Genomic DNA, 16,410 nt, shown 5'->3' with positions numbered 1-16,410 from the left:
GTCGTTGTAGATGTATGTTTCCTCCCATTTTCCCATAAATAAATTAGCAAAACTTGGTGCGAAAATAGTTCCCATAGCGGTTCCGCAGCTTTGTAAATAAAAATTGTCTAAAAATTTAAAATAATTATTGGTTAAAATGAAGAACATGATATCACAGATAAATTGTCTGTGGGAATCAGTCATTGAAGGATCATTGTCCAGATATTCTTTGCATGCTGCTACACCCTTTGTATGTTCGATACATGTATAAAGTGCTTGCACATCGATTGTGACCCATAAATATGTTGATTTCCATTCGATGTCTTTGACTGAATTAATTACTGCGGTTGTGTCCTTGAGATATGATGGTAGTTGGGTTACATATTTCCTGAGGAAAACATCTGCATATTCAGAAAGATTTGAAGTAAGAGAATCTATACCGGCCACTATTGGTCTGCCTGGTGGGTTTATGATTGATTTGTGAATTTTTGGTAAGAAGTAAAATATCGGGGTAACGGGGTAGGACTGCATTAAAAACTGGTATTCCTCCTTTGTTAAAATGCTGGTACGTAGTCCATTTAAAAGTAGTGATCGAAGATCTTCCAGATAATCTTCTTTTGGATCTTTTTGTAATATTTTGTACGATTTAGTGTCGCCCAATAGTCTCTTGGCTTCTGTTACATATTTTTCTCGATCCATGATCACTAAACCCCCCCCTTTATCAGCTTGTTTGATAATGATTTCAGTATTCTTTTGTAGTTTCTTTAAGGCTTCTCGTTCTTTATTGGAGAGGTTTTTTTCCTGGATAGGTTCTACTTCTGTATCACATAGATCCTTTTTCACTAGGTCGTAGAAAATGCTTAAATGGCTCCCCTTGGATTCCAACGGGTAGTACTTCGATGGTGGTTTTAGCCCTGATTTTGATTGAGTAGTTGTGTTGTCATAATTTCTAAGAATGGCGTCTTCTTTCTTTAGGAAGTGTCGTTTCAATGTTAATTTTCGTACGAACTTGTTAAGGTCTATAAAAGTTTCAAATTTATTCATGCCGCTGGTTGGGGCAAAGGATAGGCCTTTATTTAGCAAGGAAATTTCCGGTTGTGAGAGAGTATGTTGTGAAAGGTTGAAGATGTCCTTAGTTAATGGTTTTGATGTAGAAATGTCCGCTTTTTGAGTTCTCTTCCTCCTGCCGCCCCGCCTTCCTCGTCTTCTATAAACCGTCTTTTTAGGGGGGAGGCATGTCTGATATCTTCCTTTATCTGGTTCTTCATGTTGTCCTTTTGTCTTGTGCCTGTGCTTGGGGATAAAAAATCATTGTCACTCTGGGATCCCCTTCTTTGTAATATTGAAAACCTGTTTTTGGTTGTGGTTCCAAATTTTGAGTCATTAGGGGTGTCTTGATTTTTGTTCCTAGATCGGTCATTGGGTATCGTTTTCCAGTACTGTTTGGTAGCTTTGTTCTGATAAGAACCTGGAGCTCTAAATCTGCTCCAATTCTTGATCTTCCCTTGCTCATAGTCTTCTTTATCCCGTAAGAATTTCTTTTCTTTCCCTTTAATTACTTCCTCCTCTATTCGTTCCATTTTCTTACTTAATACTTTTCCATTGATAATGCAGTCCTCCTTATCTTTAAATTTGTCAATTTCTGCTTCCTTCTCTTTAATGGATGATTCTAGCTCCATCAGTATATTCTTTTTCTCCATAATTAATAATTTCATGAGGTCAATGGAGCAGGTGTGTAGGATAGCATCCCATTTTTCCATGAATTCAGTATTATTACTTCCAAAAGTAGGTTGTTTAGTTACCCTCAATCCTCTAGGGATTCTGGCTACTGAAATGTAATGTTCTAAACCTTTGACATCCCACCAAGCTTTCACCTCTTTTGTGAGAAGTCTCTCAATCCCCCAAAAAAGGTCATCTAGGTCACATGGGGGGGTGGGTGTGTCCACGGTTTTATTTTCATTAAATATTCTCTGACATAGGTCATTTCTTTTTGTAGTGCGTTCGTTGTTCCTAAACATGTTTGTGAGGAGAAACTCCCACCAGGCAGCTAATTTTTAGAAATACCGAGAAAGATTTGTAAACAACAAGAAAAAATAGCGCCACTTGTGGTAGGTTGGCCCTCACTGCAAATGTAGAATGTATGTCCAAATTTTACACTCCCTTGGTACAAAGGGTGTCAGCTGGCCCCCAAAAATAAAAACAGCAGTGGTAAATTGCTGTAAAAAATGTTGTAAAAAGCCAGGAAATTGGGTGCGAGCGACCAATGGTGTCTATATTAAAGGAACATAAAAAGGATTGTATATAAAAAAACACGTATTTATTTTTGCACGATAAAAAAGAGGGGGAGGGTAATACACTGTGGTTTTATAAAAAATTCATAAAACACAATAATTAATATAAAATGGAGTAAAAAGTAGAAGGAATAAAAGAAGGTACAAGGTGCATATCAATTGGTAGTATATGTATAAAAATGCTTATCTTAGGTACAGGAGGTAGGTCTGAGAAAGATCATGGAGTGCCCAACGCGTTTCGTCCTTCAGGACTTCATCAAGGGTGGTGTGGTACTGAGACAGAGCTCCTATTTATACCACTATCAATTAGACTGTGTATGACATCACTTCCTCCCAAAGTGATGTTGAGGGAAAACCACATATTCTGTGTGTTTTTCAAATTTATACAAATTATATGTAGGTAATGGGTATCTTCAGAACAGAGCTAGTTATAAACATCAATTTAAAAAACGAGCAGTTTAGTGAGTGTTATCTATTAATTGTTTATATGAGTACTGGCATCCCGGACTTCCGCCCCACTTCCTGTAGTGTGACGGGTTCTTTTGCGCATGCGTCAATTCCCGAGATCACGTTCGGGTGACGGATGTCTCTTCAATAGTCCTTCTGCGCTTGCGCCGACTCCCGCGCAGTGTCTTGTCCCGGAAGTCGTCGTACACTTCACCGGATGTCACGTTGCATACAGGAACCCGGAAGCGCGATGCATCGTGAACCGCACTCTGGAATCGGAAATCTCTGTGCGTCACTTCCTGTGGGAACTTAATTCAGCGAATGGTCTCCGGAAGCTTATCTTGGAACGCACGTGGAACGCAAACATTGTTTCTGATATCATTGATAATGGGTCCCAATGGCGGATTATTTCTTCTTTGAATATACAGTCTGTGGCTTCTTCATTTAAGCTGTGTATTAATATGGAGCTTGTCCAGAAAACATATGGAGGAAATAAAAAATATATATGAATTACCAGAGTTTTGTGATGGACTTCATTCGAACCAATTATATATTCATTTTAGTGTTAGATAATTAATTTTATTAAAATAAATGAAATATGCATATTGATTTCATTTTAGTGTTATATAATTAATTTAAAAAATAAAAATAAATAAATAATGCATATTGCTTATTAGGTTATAAATTATTAAAAGTGCCTGTGCTAATTCAGTTATATTTTAAATTAGTGCAAAAGTGTATAAATACATTAGTGTGTCTTATGAGTAGTGCGTAGGATAATATCCATACATAATAAAGGAAGGTGAAAAACCAAAAACGTTTAAGGTTTATATAAGTGAAGATTTAGAATAACAGCTGTTTTACTGGTTTAGGAACTTTTCACGTGCATGCGTTGTCTCTACAGCACCTAGTCTTCTCTGGAGGTCACCCTCCCCGATACTAGCCAGGCCCATAAAAATGCTTAGCTTCCACGATCGGACGAGGGTGGGCGTTCCATTTTGGTATGGCTGTAGTCTCCTTAGCACCAGTTCACCAGAAGTTTTTTACAACTGTAAAATAGTCTAGAAATAAGAAGAGAGCGCCATTCCCAAACACCACAGTGTTTATTATAAGGGAGAAGGGGGGGGGGGGGGGGGGGGAAGAGGGAGATAATATCAAAAAGGTACTTAAAGAAAAGGAGAAATTTCGTAGCTTTCGTTAAATCCAGCCGGATGCATCGTCCTCAATTGAAATATCCAAAACATCTCCCTTCTGGATAGCAGGTTTGCCAGATCGCCACTTCTTTCGCCAAGTGTGACATGTTCTATGGCTTTGTATGTTAAGGCCTCAGGATTGGAATTGTGGTGTAGCAGGAAATGTTTAGAAACTGCATGTGCTTCCACCTTATTTTTGATGTTTCGGACGTGCTCTTGAATCCTTAGTTTTAACTGTCTCTTTGTCTTCCCAATATATTTTTTACCACAGTCACATTCCAAAAGGTAGATCACAGAGGTTGAGTTGCAGTTCATGTATTCTTTTATCTTGAATTCTTTCATATCACCTGTTGCAGAAAAAGTCTTTCGATTTGGATGTACATATTTGCAGGTATTGCAGTGTCCACACTTATAGCTACCTACACACCTGATGAGAGGTTCTTTCTTGTTATTTATGGGTCTCAGCATGCTCGGTGCCACTAAGTCCTTGAGATTTTTCGACTTCTTAAAAATGATTTCAGGTTGTGGTGGTAATATGTCTTTTAAAACAGGGTCCATTAAAAGAATGTTCCAGTGAGTTTTCATTGATTGTCGGATGATTTTCTCATGTCTGCTGTAAGTCGTGATAAAGGCAGTAGAGTCTTTTTTCTTTTCCCTTTTCTTGTATGTTAGGAGGTCATTTCTCACCAAAGTTCTTGTTTTGTTGACCGCCTTGTCAAGAATGTTCGTGGGATATTTCTTATCCAGGAATCTGTTTCTGTATTTCTCCAATTGGTTGTTGCATTCCTCTATTTCGCTACAATTCCTTCTGATTCTGTGGAACTGTGAATAGGGGATATTATTTTTCCACTGTTTTAAGTGATTACTCCTGTAATCCAAGTAGCTATTGGTATCCACCGGTTTGATGTAGTTCCTCGTGATGATGCTATTTCCTTTCCCCACCAGGATGAGATCCAAAAATTCAATTTGTTCCTTGTCAGTTTTTGAAGTAAATGTGAGATTCAATTCATTGTGTGCCAGGTATTCAATAAAAAAATTGTTAAAATCTTCTATTGTGCCGTCCCAGATCATCAGGATATCATCTATGTATCGCTTGTAAAACACAATAAAATTCTTAAAAGGGTGGTCGTTGTAGATGTATGTTTCCTCCCATTTTCCCATAAATAAATTAGCAAAACTTGGTGCGAAAATAGTTCCCATAGCGGTTCCGCAGCTTTGTAAATAAAAATTGTCTAAAAATTTAAAATAATTATGGGTTAAAATGAAGAACATGATATCACAGATAAATTGTCTGTGGGAATCAGTCATTGAAGGATCATTGTCCAGATATTCTTTGCATGCTGCTACACCCTTTGTATGTTCGATACATGTATAAAGTGCTTGCACATCGATTGTGACCCATAAATATGTTGATTTCCATTCGATGTCTTTGACTGAATTAATTACTGCGGTTGTGTCCTTGAGATATGATGGTAGTTGGGTTACATATTTCCTGAGGAAAACATCTGCATATTCAGAAAGATTTGAAGTAAGAGAATCTATACCGGCCACTATTGGTCTGCCTGGTGGGTTTATGATTGATTTGTGAATTTTTGGTAAGAAGTAAAATATCGGGGTAACGGGGTAGGACTGCATTAAAAACTGGTATTCCTCCTTTGTTAAAATGCTGGTACGTAGTCCATTTAAAAGTAGTGATCGAAGTGCTAATTTATTTATGGGAAAATGGGAGGAAACATACATCTACAACGACCACCCTTTTAAGAATTTTATTGTGTTTTACAAGCGATACATAGATGATATCCTGATGATCTGGGACGGCACAATAGAAGATTTTAACAATTTTTTTATTGAATACCTGGCACACAATGAATTGAATCTCACATTTACTTCAAAAACTGACAAGGAACAAATTGAATTTTTGGATCTCATCCTGGTGGGGAAAGGAAATAGCATCATCACGAGGAACTACATCAAACCGGTGGATACCAATAGCTACTTGGATTACAGGAGTAATCACTTAAAACAGTGGAAAAATAATATCCCCTATTCACAGTTCCACAGAATCAGAAGGAATTGTAGCGAAATAGAGGAATGCAACAACCAATTGGAGAAATACAGAAACAGATTCCTGGATAAGAAATATCCCACGAACATTCTTGACAAGGCGGTCAACAAAACAAGAACTTTGGTGAGAAATGACCTCCTAACATACAAGAAAAGGGAAAAGAAAAAAGACTCTACTGCCTTTATCACGACTTACAGCAGACATGAGAAAATCATCCGACAATCAATGAAAACTCACTGGAACATTCTTTTAATGGACCCTGTTTTAAAAGACATATTACCACCACAACCTGAAATCATTTTTAAGAAGTCGAAAAATCTCAAGGACTTAGTGGCACCGAGCATGCTGAGACCCATAAATAACAAGAAAGAACCTCTCATCAGGTGTGTAGGTAGCTATAAGTGTGGACACTGCAATACCTGCAAATATGTACATCCAAATCGAAAGACTTTTTCTGCAACAGGTGATATGAAAGAATTCAAGATAAAAGAATACATGAACTGCAACTCAACCTCTGTGATCTACCTTTTGGAATGTGACTGTGGTAAAAAATATATTGGGAAGACAAAGAGACAGTTAAAACTAAGGATTCAAGAGCACGTCCGAAACATCAAAAATAAGGTGGAAGCACATGCAGTTTCTAAACATTTCCTGCTACACCACAATTCCAATCCTGAGGCCTTAACATACAAAGCCATAGAACATGTCACACTTGGCGAAAGAAGTGGCGATCTGGCAAACCTGCTATCCAGAAGGGAGATGTTTTGGATATTTCAATTGAGGACGATGCATCCGGCTGGATTTAACGAAAGCTACGAAATTTCTCCTTTTCTTTAAGTACCTTTTTGATATTATCTCCCTCTTCCCCCCCCCCCCCCCCCCCTTCTCCCTTATAATAAACACTGTGGTGTTTGGGAATGGCGCTCTCTTCTTATTTCTAGACTATTTTACAGTTGTAAAAAACTTCTGGTGAACTGGTGCTAAGGAGACTACAGCCATACCAAAATGGAACGCCCACCCTCGTCCGATCGTGGAAGCTAAGCATTTTTATGGGCCTGGCTAGTATCGGGGAGGGTGACCTCCAGAGAAGACTAGGTGCTGTAGAGACAACGCATGCACGTGAAAAGTTCCTAAACCAGTAAAACAGCTGTTATTCTAAATCTTCACTTATATAAACCTTAAACGTTTTTGGTTTTTCACCTTCCTTTATTATGTATGGATATTATCCTACGCACTACTCATAAGACACACTAATGTATTTATACACTTTTGCACTAATTTAAAATATAACTGAATTAGCACAGGCACTTTTAATAATTTATAACCTAATAAGCAATATGCATTATTTATTTATTTTTATTTTTTAAATTAATTATATAACACTAAAATGAAATCAATATGCATATTTCATTTATTTTAATAAAATTAATTATCTAACACTAAAATGAATATATAATTGGTTCGAATGAAGTCCATCACAAAACTCTGGTAATTCATATATATTTTTTATTTCCTCCATATGTTTTCTGGACAAGCTCCATATTAATACACAGCTTAAATGAAGAAGCCACAGACTGTATATTCAAAGAAGAAATAATCCGCCATTGGGACCCATTATCAATGATATCAGAAACAATGTTTGCGTTCCACGTGCGTTCCAAGATAAGCTTCCGGAGACCATTCGCTGAATTAAGTTCCCACAGGAAGTGACGCACAGAGATTTCCGATTCCAGAGTGCGGTTCACGATGCATCGCGCTTCCGGGTTCCTGTATGCAACGTGACATCCGGTGAAGTGTACGACGACTTCCGGGACAAGACACTGCGCGGGAGTCGGCGCAAGCGCAGAAGGACTATTGAAGAGACATCCGTCACCCGAACGTGATCTCGGGAATTGACGCATGCGCAAAAGAACCCGTCACACTACAGGAAGTGGGGCGGAAGTCCGGGATGCCAGTACTCATATAAACAATTAATAGATAACACTCACTAAACTGCTCGTTTTTTAAATTGATGTTTATAACTAGCTCTGTTCTGAAGATACCCATTACCTACATATAATTTGTATAAATTTGAAAAACACACAGAATATGTGGTTTTCCCTCAACATCACTTTGGGAGGAAGTGATGTCATACACAGTCTAATTGATAGTGGTATAAATAGGAGCTCTGTCTCAGTACCACACCACCCTTGATGAAGTCCTGAAGGACGAAACGCGTTGGGCACTCCATGATCTTTCTCAGACCTACCTCCTGTACCTAAGATAAGCATTTTTATACATATACTACCAATTGATATGCACCTTGTACCTTCTTTTATTCCTTCTACTTTTTACTCCATTTTATATTAATTATTGTGTTTTATGAATTTTTTATAAAACCACAGTGTATTACCCTCCCCCTCTTTTTTATCGTGCAAAAATAAATACGTGTTTTTTTATATACAATCCTTTTTATGTTCCTTTAATATAGACACCATTGGTCGCTCGCACCCAATTTCCTGGCTTTTTACAACATTTTTTACAGCAATTTACCACTGCTGTTTTTATTTTTGGGGGCCAGCTGACACCCTTTGTACCAAGGGAGTGTAAAATTTGGACATACATTCTACATTTGCAGTGAGGGCCAACCTACCACAAGTGGCGCTATTTTTTCTTGTTGTTTACAAATCTTTCTCGGTATTTCTAAAAATTAGCTGCCTGGTGGGAGTTTCTCCTCACAAACATGTTTAGGAACAACGAACGCACTACAAAAAGAAATGACCTATGTCAGAGAATATTTAATGAAAATAAAACCGTGGACACACCCACCCCCCCATGTGACCTAGATGACCTTTTTTGGGGGATTGAGAGACTTCTCACAAAAGAGGTGAAAGCTTGGTGGGATGTCAAAGGTTTAGAACATTACATTTCAGTAGCCAGAATCCCTAGAGGATTGAGGGTAACTAAACAACCTACTTTTGGAAGTAATAATACTGAATTCATGGAAAAATGGGATGCTATCCTACACACCTGCTCCATTGACCTCATGAAATTATTAATTATGGAGAAAAAGAATATACTGATGGAGCTAGAATCATCCATTAAAGAGAAGGAAGCAGAAATTGACAAATTTAAAGATAAGGAGGACTGCATTATCAATGGAAAAGTATTAAGTAAGAAAATGGAACGAATAGAGGAGGAAGTAATTAAAGGGAAAGAAAAGAAATTCTTACGGGATAAAGAAGACTATGAGCAAGGGAAGATCAAGAATTGGAGCAGATTTAGAGCTCCAGGTTCTTATCAGAACAAAGCTACCAAACAGTACTGGAAAACGATACCCAATGACCGATCTAGGAACAAAAATCAAGACACCCCTAATGACTCAAAATTTGGAACCACAACCAAAAACAGGTTTTCAATATTACAAAGAAGGGGATCCCAGAGTGACAATGATTTTTTATCCCCAAGCACAGGCACAAGACAAAAGGACAACATGAAGAACCAGATAAAGGAAGATATCAGACATGCCTCCCCCCTAAAAAGACGGTTTATAGAAGACGAGGAAGGCGGGGCGGCAGGAGGAAGAGAACTCAAAAAGCGGACATTTCTACATCAAAACCATTAACTAAGGACATCTTCAACCTTTCACAACATACTCTCTCACAACCGGAAATTTCCTTGCTAAATAAAGGCCTATCCTTTGCCCCAACCAGCGGCATGAATAAATTTGAAACTTTTATAGACCTTAACAAGTTCGTACGAAAATTAACATTGAAACGACACTTCCTAAAGAAAGAAGACGCCATTCTTAGAAATTATGACAACACAACTACTCAATCAAAATCAGGGCTAAAACCACCATCGAAGTACTACCCGTTGGAATCCAAGGGGAGCCATTTAAGCATTTTCTACGACCTAGTGAAAAAGGATCTATGTGATACAGAAGTAGAACCTATCCAGGAAAAAAACCTCTCCAATAAAGAACGAGAAGCCTTAAAGAAACTACAAAAGAATACTGAAATCATTATCAAACAAGCTGATAAAGGGGGGGGTTTAGTGATCATGGATCGAGAAAAATATGTAACAGAAGCCAAGAGACTATTGGGCGACACTAAATCGTACAAAATATTACAAAAAGATCCAAAAGAAGATTATCTGGAAGATCTTCGATCACTACTTTTAAATGGACTACGTACCAGCATTTTAACAAAGGAGGAATACCAGTTTTTAATGCAGTCCTACCCCGTTACCCCGATATTTTACTTCTTACCAAAAATTCACAAATCAATCATAAACCCACCAGGCAGACCAATAGTGGCCGGTATAGATTCTCTTACTTCAAATCTTTCTGAATATGCAGATGTTTTCCTCAGGAAATATGTAACCCAACTACCATCATATCTCAAGGACACAACCGCAGTAATTAATTCAGTCAAAGACATCGAATGGAAATCAACATATTTATGGGTCACAATCGATGTGCAAGCACTTTATACATGTATCGAACATACAAAGGGTGTAGCAGCATGCAAAGAATATCTGGACAATGATCCTTCAATGACTGATTCCCACAGACAATTTATCTGTGATATCATGTTCTTCATTTTAACCCATAATTATTTTAAATTTTTAGACAATTTTTATTTACAAAGCTGCGGAACCGCTATGGGAACTATTTTCGCACCAAGTTTTGCTAATTTATTTATGGGAAAATGGGAGGAAACATACATCTACAACGACCACCCTTTTAAGAATTTTATTGTGTTTTACAAGCGATACATAGATGATATCCTGATGATCTGGGACGGCACAATAGAAGATTTTAACAATTTTTTTATTGAATACCTGGCACACAATGAATTGAATCTCACATTTACTTCAAAAACTGACAAGGAACAAATTGAATTTTTGGATCTCATCCTGGTGGGGAAAGGAAATAGCATCATCACGAGGAACTACATCAAACCGGTGGATACCAATAGCTACTTGGATTACAGGAGTAATCACTTAAAACAGTGGAAAAATAATATCCCCTATTCACAGTTCCATAGAATCAGAAGGAATTGTAGCGAAATAGAGGAATGCAACAACCAATTGGAGAAATACAGAAACAGATTCCTGGATAAGAAATATCCCACGAACATTCTTGACAAGGCGGTCAACAAAACAAGAACTTTGGTGAGAAATGACCTCCTAACATACAAGAAAAGGGAAAAGAAAAAAGACTCTACTGCCTTTATCACGACTTACAGCAGACATGAGAAAATCATCCGACAATCAATGAAAACTCACTGGAACATTCTTTTAATGGACCCTGTTTTAAAAGACATATTACCACCACAACCTGAAATCATTTTTAAGAAGTCGAAAAATCTCAAGGACTTAGTGGCACCGAGCATGCTGAGACCCATAAATAACAAGAAAGAACCTCTCATCAGGTGTGTAGGTAGCTATAAGTGTGGACACTGCAATACCTGCAAATATGTACATCCAAATCGAAAGACTTTTTCTGCAACAGGTGATATGAAAGAATTCAAGATAAAAGAATACATGAACTGCAACTCAACCTCTGTGATCTACCTTTTGGAATGTGACTGTGGTAAAAAATATATTGGGAAGACAAAGAGACAGTTAAAACTAAGGATTCAAGAGCACGTCCGAAACATCAAAAATAAGGTGGAAGCACATGCAGTTTCTAAACATTTCCTGCTACACCACAATTCCAATCCTGAGGCCTTAACATACAAAGCCATAGAACATGTCACACTTGGCGAAAGAAGTGGCGATCTGGCAAACCTGCTATCCAGAAGGGAGATGTTTTGGATATTTCAATTGAGGACGATGCATCCGGCTGGATTTAACGAAAGCTACGAAATTTCTCCTTTTCTTTAAGTACCTTTTTGATATTATCTCCCTCTTCCCCCCCCCCCCCTTCTCCCTTATAATAAACACTGTGGTGTTTGGGAATGGCGCTCTCTTCTTATTTCTAGACTATTTTACAGTTGTAAAAAACTTCTGGTGAACTGGTGCTAAGGAGACAACAGCCATACCAAAATGGAACGCCCACCCTCGTCCGATCGTGGAAGCTAAGCATTTTTATGGGCCTGGCTAGTATCGGGGAGGGTGACCTCCAGAGAAGACTAGGTGCTGTAGAGACAACGCATGCACGTGAAAAGTTCCTAAACCAGTAAAACAGCTGTTATTCTAAATCTTCACTTATATAAACCTTAAACGTTTTTGGTTTTTCACCTTCCTTTATTATGTATGGATATTATCCTACGCACTACTCATAAGACACACTAATGTATTTATACACTTTTGCACTAATTTAAAATATAACTGAATTAGCACAGGCACTTTTAATAATTTATAACCTAATAAGCAATATGCATTATTTATTTATTTTTATTTTTTAAATTAATTATATAACACTAAAATGAAATCAATATGCATATTTCATTTATTTTAATAAAATTAATTATCTAACACTAAAATGAATATATAATTGGTTCGAATGAAGTCCATCACAAAACTCTGGTAATTCATATATATTTTTTATTTCCTCCATATGTTTTCTGGACAAGCTCCATATTAATACACAGCTTAAATGAAGAAGCCACAGACTGTATATTCAAAGAAGAAATAATCCGCCATTGGGACCCATTATCAATGATATCAGAAACAATGTTTGCGTTCCACGTGCGTTCCAAGATAAGCTTCCGGAGACCATTCGCTGAATTAAGTTCCCACAGGAAGTGACGCACAGAGATTTCCGATTCCAGAGTGCGGTTCACGATGCATCGCGCTTCCGGGTTCCTGTATGCAACGTGACATCCGGTGAAGTGTACGACGACTTCCGGGACAAGACACTGCGCGGGAGTCGGCGCAAGCGCAGAAGGACTATTGAAGAGACATCCGTCACCCGAACGTGATCTCGGGAATTGACGCATGCGCAAAAGAACCCGTCACACTACAGGAAGTGGGGCGGAAGTCCGGGATGCCAGTACTCATATAAACAATTAATAGATAACACTCACTAAACTGCTCGTTTTTTAAATTGATGTTTATAACTAGCTCTGTTCTGAAGATACCCATTACCTACATATAATTTGTATAAATTTGAAAAACACACAGAATATGTGGTTTTCCCTCAACATCACTTTGGGAGGAAGTGATGTCATACACAGTCTAATTGATAGTGGTATAAATAGGAGCTCTGTCTCAGTACCACACCACCCTTGATGAAGTCCTGAAGGACGAAACGCGTTGGGCACTCCATGATCTTTCTCAGACCTACCTCCTGTACCTAAGATAAGCATTTTTATACATATACTACCAATTGATATGCACCTTGTACCTTCTTTTATTCCTTCTACTTTTTACTCCATTTTATATTAATTATTGTGTTTTATGAATTTTTTATAAAACCACAGTGTATTACCCTCCCCCTCTTTTTTATCGTGCAAAAATAAATACGTGTTTTTTTATATACAATCCTTTTTATGTTCCTTTAATATAGACACCATTGGTCGCTCGCACCCAATTTCCTGGCTTTTTACAACATTTTTTACAGCAATTTACCACTGCTGTTTTTATTTTTGGGGGCCAGCTGACACCCTTTGTACCAAGGGAGTGTAAAATTTGGACATACATTCTACATTTGCAGTGAGGGCCAACCTACCACAAGTGGCGCTATTTTTTCTTGTTGTTTACAGGCCTATATATATATATATATATATATATATATTATAAGGGTACGGTCGTGCCCTTATATTAAGGCTGAATCGAACAAACGGAATTCTCCCATAGGGAACTTCTGAGATGGGGGCATGGTGTTTGAGGGGCTACACCTCAAAACTGATTGGACGTACCGAGCTGAAATTTGGCATGGACGTGTAGAATCGTCACCCGCTGGTGCATGCCAAATTTCAGGGCAAAATAATAAAAAATGAGGAATTGAGAGTAAGCTAAAATTCCAACTGTCAGTTTTTTTCTGCCACTCCCTCTGTGGCTTTTTGACATGGTTTTCCTATAGAGTGAATGAGGATTTTTTTGGGAAGGCATAACTCAGGATAGAGGACAAATTAAGACTTGGGGTTTGTTTTATTAGATAGAGTATGTCCCAGTGTAGTGCCTTTTGGGGTTGTGGTTTTTCAAAAAGTTATATTTTTTTTTTAATTAAGTAAAATATGCCCCATTTTAAAGATAGGGCTTTTCAATTTGTTGCGCCTGCGCAGTGGCCGCCAGCAGGGGGTGAACATAGATGAGCTTGTCAAGTTGTGCACGAGGAGAGCGCGGGAAGCAGTGTCTCGTGCATGACGAGGACAGCTGCAGGCGGCGGGAGGACGAGAAGGAGGGAGCCTCTACAAGACCCGGAGGAGATCGCGGGACGTGAGCGACGGAGGGAGCCTTACTGGAAGAGGAGAACGACGGAGCAGTCACACGGAGAGAGCCGGAGGAAGCCGGGTCCCCTTCAGGAGTGTCAGCGGGAGGAGATAGCCGCAGCTCGGAGGAAGCCGGGCCCACTTAACTCAGCGGGAGCGTCGGCAGGATGTATGCCATCCTTTCTTATTTTTCTTATACTTCTACCGCCCTGTTGTGTCCGCCCGCCCGGCCGCCCTGCTGTGTCCGCCCGGCCGCCCTGCTGTGTCCGTCCCCCGCCTGCCCGCCCGCCCTGCTGTGTCCGCCCGGCCTGCTGTGTCCGTCCTCCGATGCTGTGCCCGCCCGGCCGCCCGCCCTGCTGTGTCCGCCCTGCTGTGTCCGCCCGGCCTGCTGTGTCCATCCGGCCTGCTGTGTCCGTCCTGCCGTGTCCGTCCCCCGCCCTCCCTGCTGTCTACGCCCATCCCCCCCCGCCCTCCCTGCTGTCTACGCCCATCCCCCCCGCCCTCCCTGCTGTCTACGCCCATCCCCCCCCGCCCTCCCTGCTGTCTACGCCCATCCCCCCCGCCCTCCCTGCTGTCTACGCCCATCCCCCCCGCCCTCCCTGCTGTCTACGCCCATCCCCCCCGCCCTCCCTGCTGTCTACGCCCATCCCCCCCCGCCCTCCCTGCTGTCTACGCCCACCCCCCCCCGCCCTCCCTGCTGTCTACGCCCATCCCCCCCCGCCCTCCCTGCTGTCTACGCCCATCCCCCCCGCCCTCCCTGCTGTCTACGCCCATCCCCCCCCGCCCTCCCTGCTGTCTACGCCCATCCCCCCCGCCCTCCCTGCTGTCTACGCCCACCCCCCCCGCCCTCCCTGCTGTCTACGCCCATCCCCCCCGCCCTCCCTGCTGTCTACGCCCATCCCCCCCGCCCTCCCTGCTGTCTACGCCCATCCCCCCCCGCCCTCCCTGCTGTCTACGCCCATCCCCCCCCGCCCTCCCTGCTGTCTACGCCCATCCCCCCCGCCCTCCCTGCTGTCTACGCCCATCCCCCCCGCCCTCCCTGCTGTCTACGCCCATCCCCCCCCGCCCTCCCTGCTGTCTACGCCCATCCCCCCCCGCCCTCCCTGCTGTCTACGCCCATCCCCCCCGCCCTCCCTGCTGTCTACGCCCATCCCCCCCGCCCTCCCTGCTGTCTACGCCCATCCCCCCCCCGCCCTCCCTGCTGTCTACGCCCATCCCCCCGCCCTCCCTGCTGTCTACGCCCATCCCCCCCGCCCTCCCTGCTGTCTACGCCCATCCCCCCCGCCCTCCCTGCTGTCTACGCCCATCCCCCCCCCGCCCTCCCTGCTGTCTACGCCCATCCCCCCCCCCGCCCTCCCTGCTGTCTACGCCCATCCCCCCCCGCCCTCCCTGCTGTCTACGCCCATCCCCCCCGCCCTCCCTGCTGTCTACGCCCATCCCCCCCGCCCTCCCTGCTGTCTACGCCCATCCCCCCCGCCCTCCCTGCTGTCTACGCCCATCCCCCCCCGCCCTCCCTGCTGTCTACGCCCATCCCCCCCGCCCTCCCTGCTGTCTACGCCCATCCCCCCCGCCCTCCCTGCTGTCTACGCCCATCCCCCCCGCCCTCCCTGCTGTCTACGCCCATCCCCCCGCCCTCTCTGCTGTCTACGCCCATCCCCCCCGCCCTCCCTGCTGTCTACGCCCATCCCCCCCGCCCTCCCTGCTGTCTACGCCCATCCCCCCCCCGCCCTCCCTGCTGTCTACGCCCACCCCCCCCGCCCTCCCTGCTGTCTACGCCCATCCCCCCCGCCCTCCCTGCTGTCTACGCCCATCCCCCCCCGCCCTCCCTGCTGTCTACGCCCATCCCCCCCCGCCCTCCCTGCTGTCTACGCCCATCCCCCCCGCCCTCCCTGCTGTCTACGCCCATCCCCCCCGCCCTCCCTGCTGTCTACGCCCATCACCCCCCGCCCTCCCTGCTGTCTACGCCCATCCCCCCCCGCCCTCCCTGCTGTCTACGCCCATCCCCCCCGCCCTCCCTGCTGTCTACGCCCACCCCCCCGCCCCCCCTGCTGTCTACGCCCATCCCCCCCGCC

At 42.6% G+C, this 16,410-nt stretch overlaps 2 pseudogenes; one reads left to right on the top strand and one right to left on the bottom strand.

The window, feature by feature from the left end:
* Positions 1–3,612: 3,612 nt before the first annotated feature.
* On the bottom strand, positions 3,613–3,732 carry LOC134967195 (5S ribosomal RNA; annotated as a pseudogene).
* A 3,230-nt stretch (positions 3,733–6,962) lies between these two features.
* On the top strand, positions 6,963–7,082 carry LOC134967194 (5S ribosomal RNA; annotated as a pseudogene).
* Positions 7,083–16,410: the final 9,328 nt, after the last annotated feature.

This window comes from Pseudophryne corroboree, chromosome 10 (assembly GCF_028390025.1).
Source record: "Pseudophryne corroboree isolate aPseCor3 chromosome 10, aPseCor3.hap2, whole genome shotgun sequence".
NCBI lineage: Eukaryota > Metazoa > Chordata > Amphibia > Anura > Myobatrachidae > Pseudophryne > Pseudophryne corroboree.
This window is presented reverse-complemented; position numbering and strand designations above follow the sequence as displayed.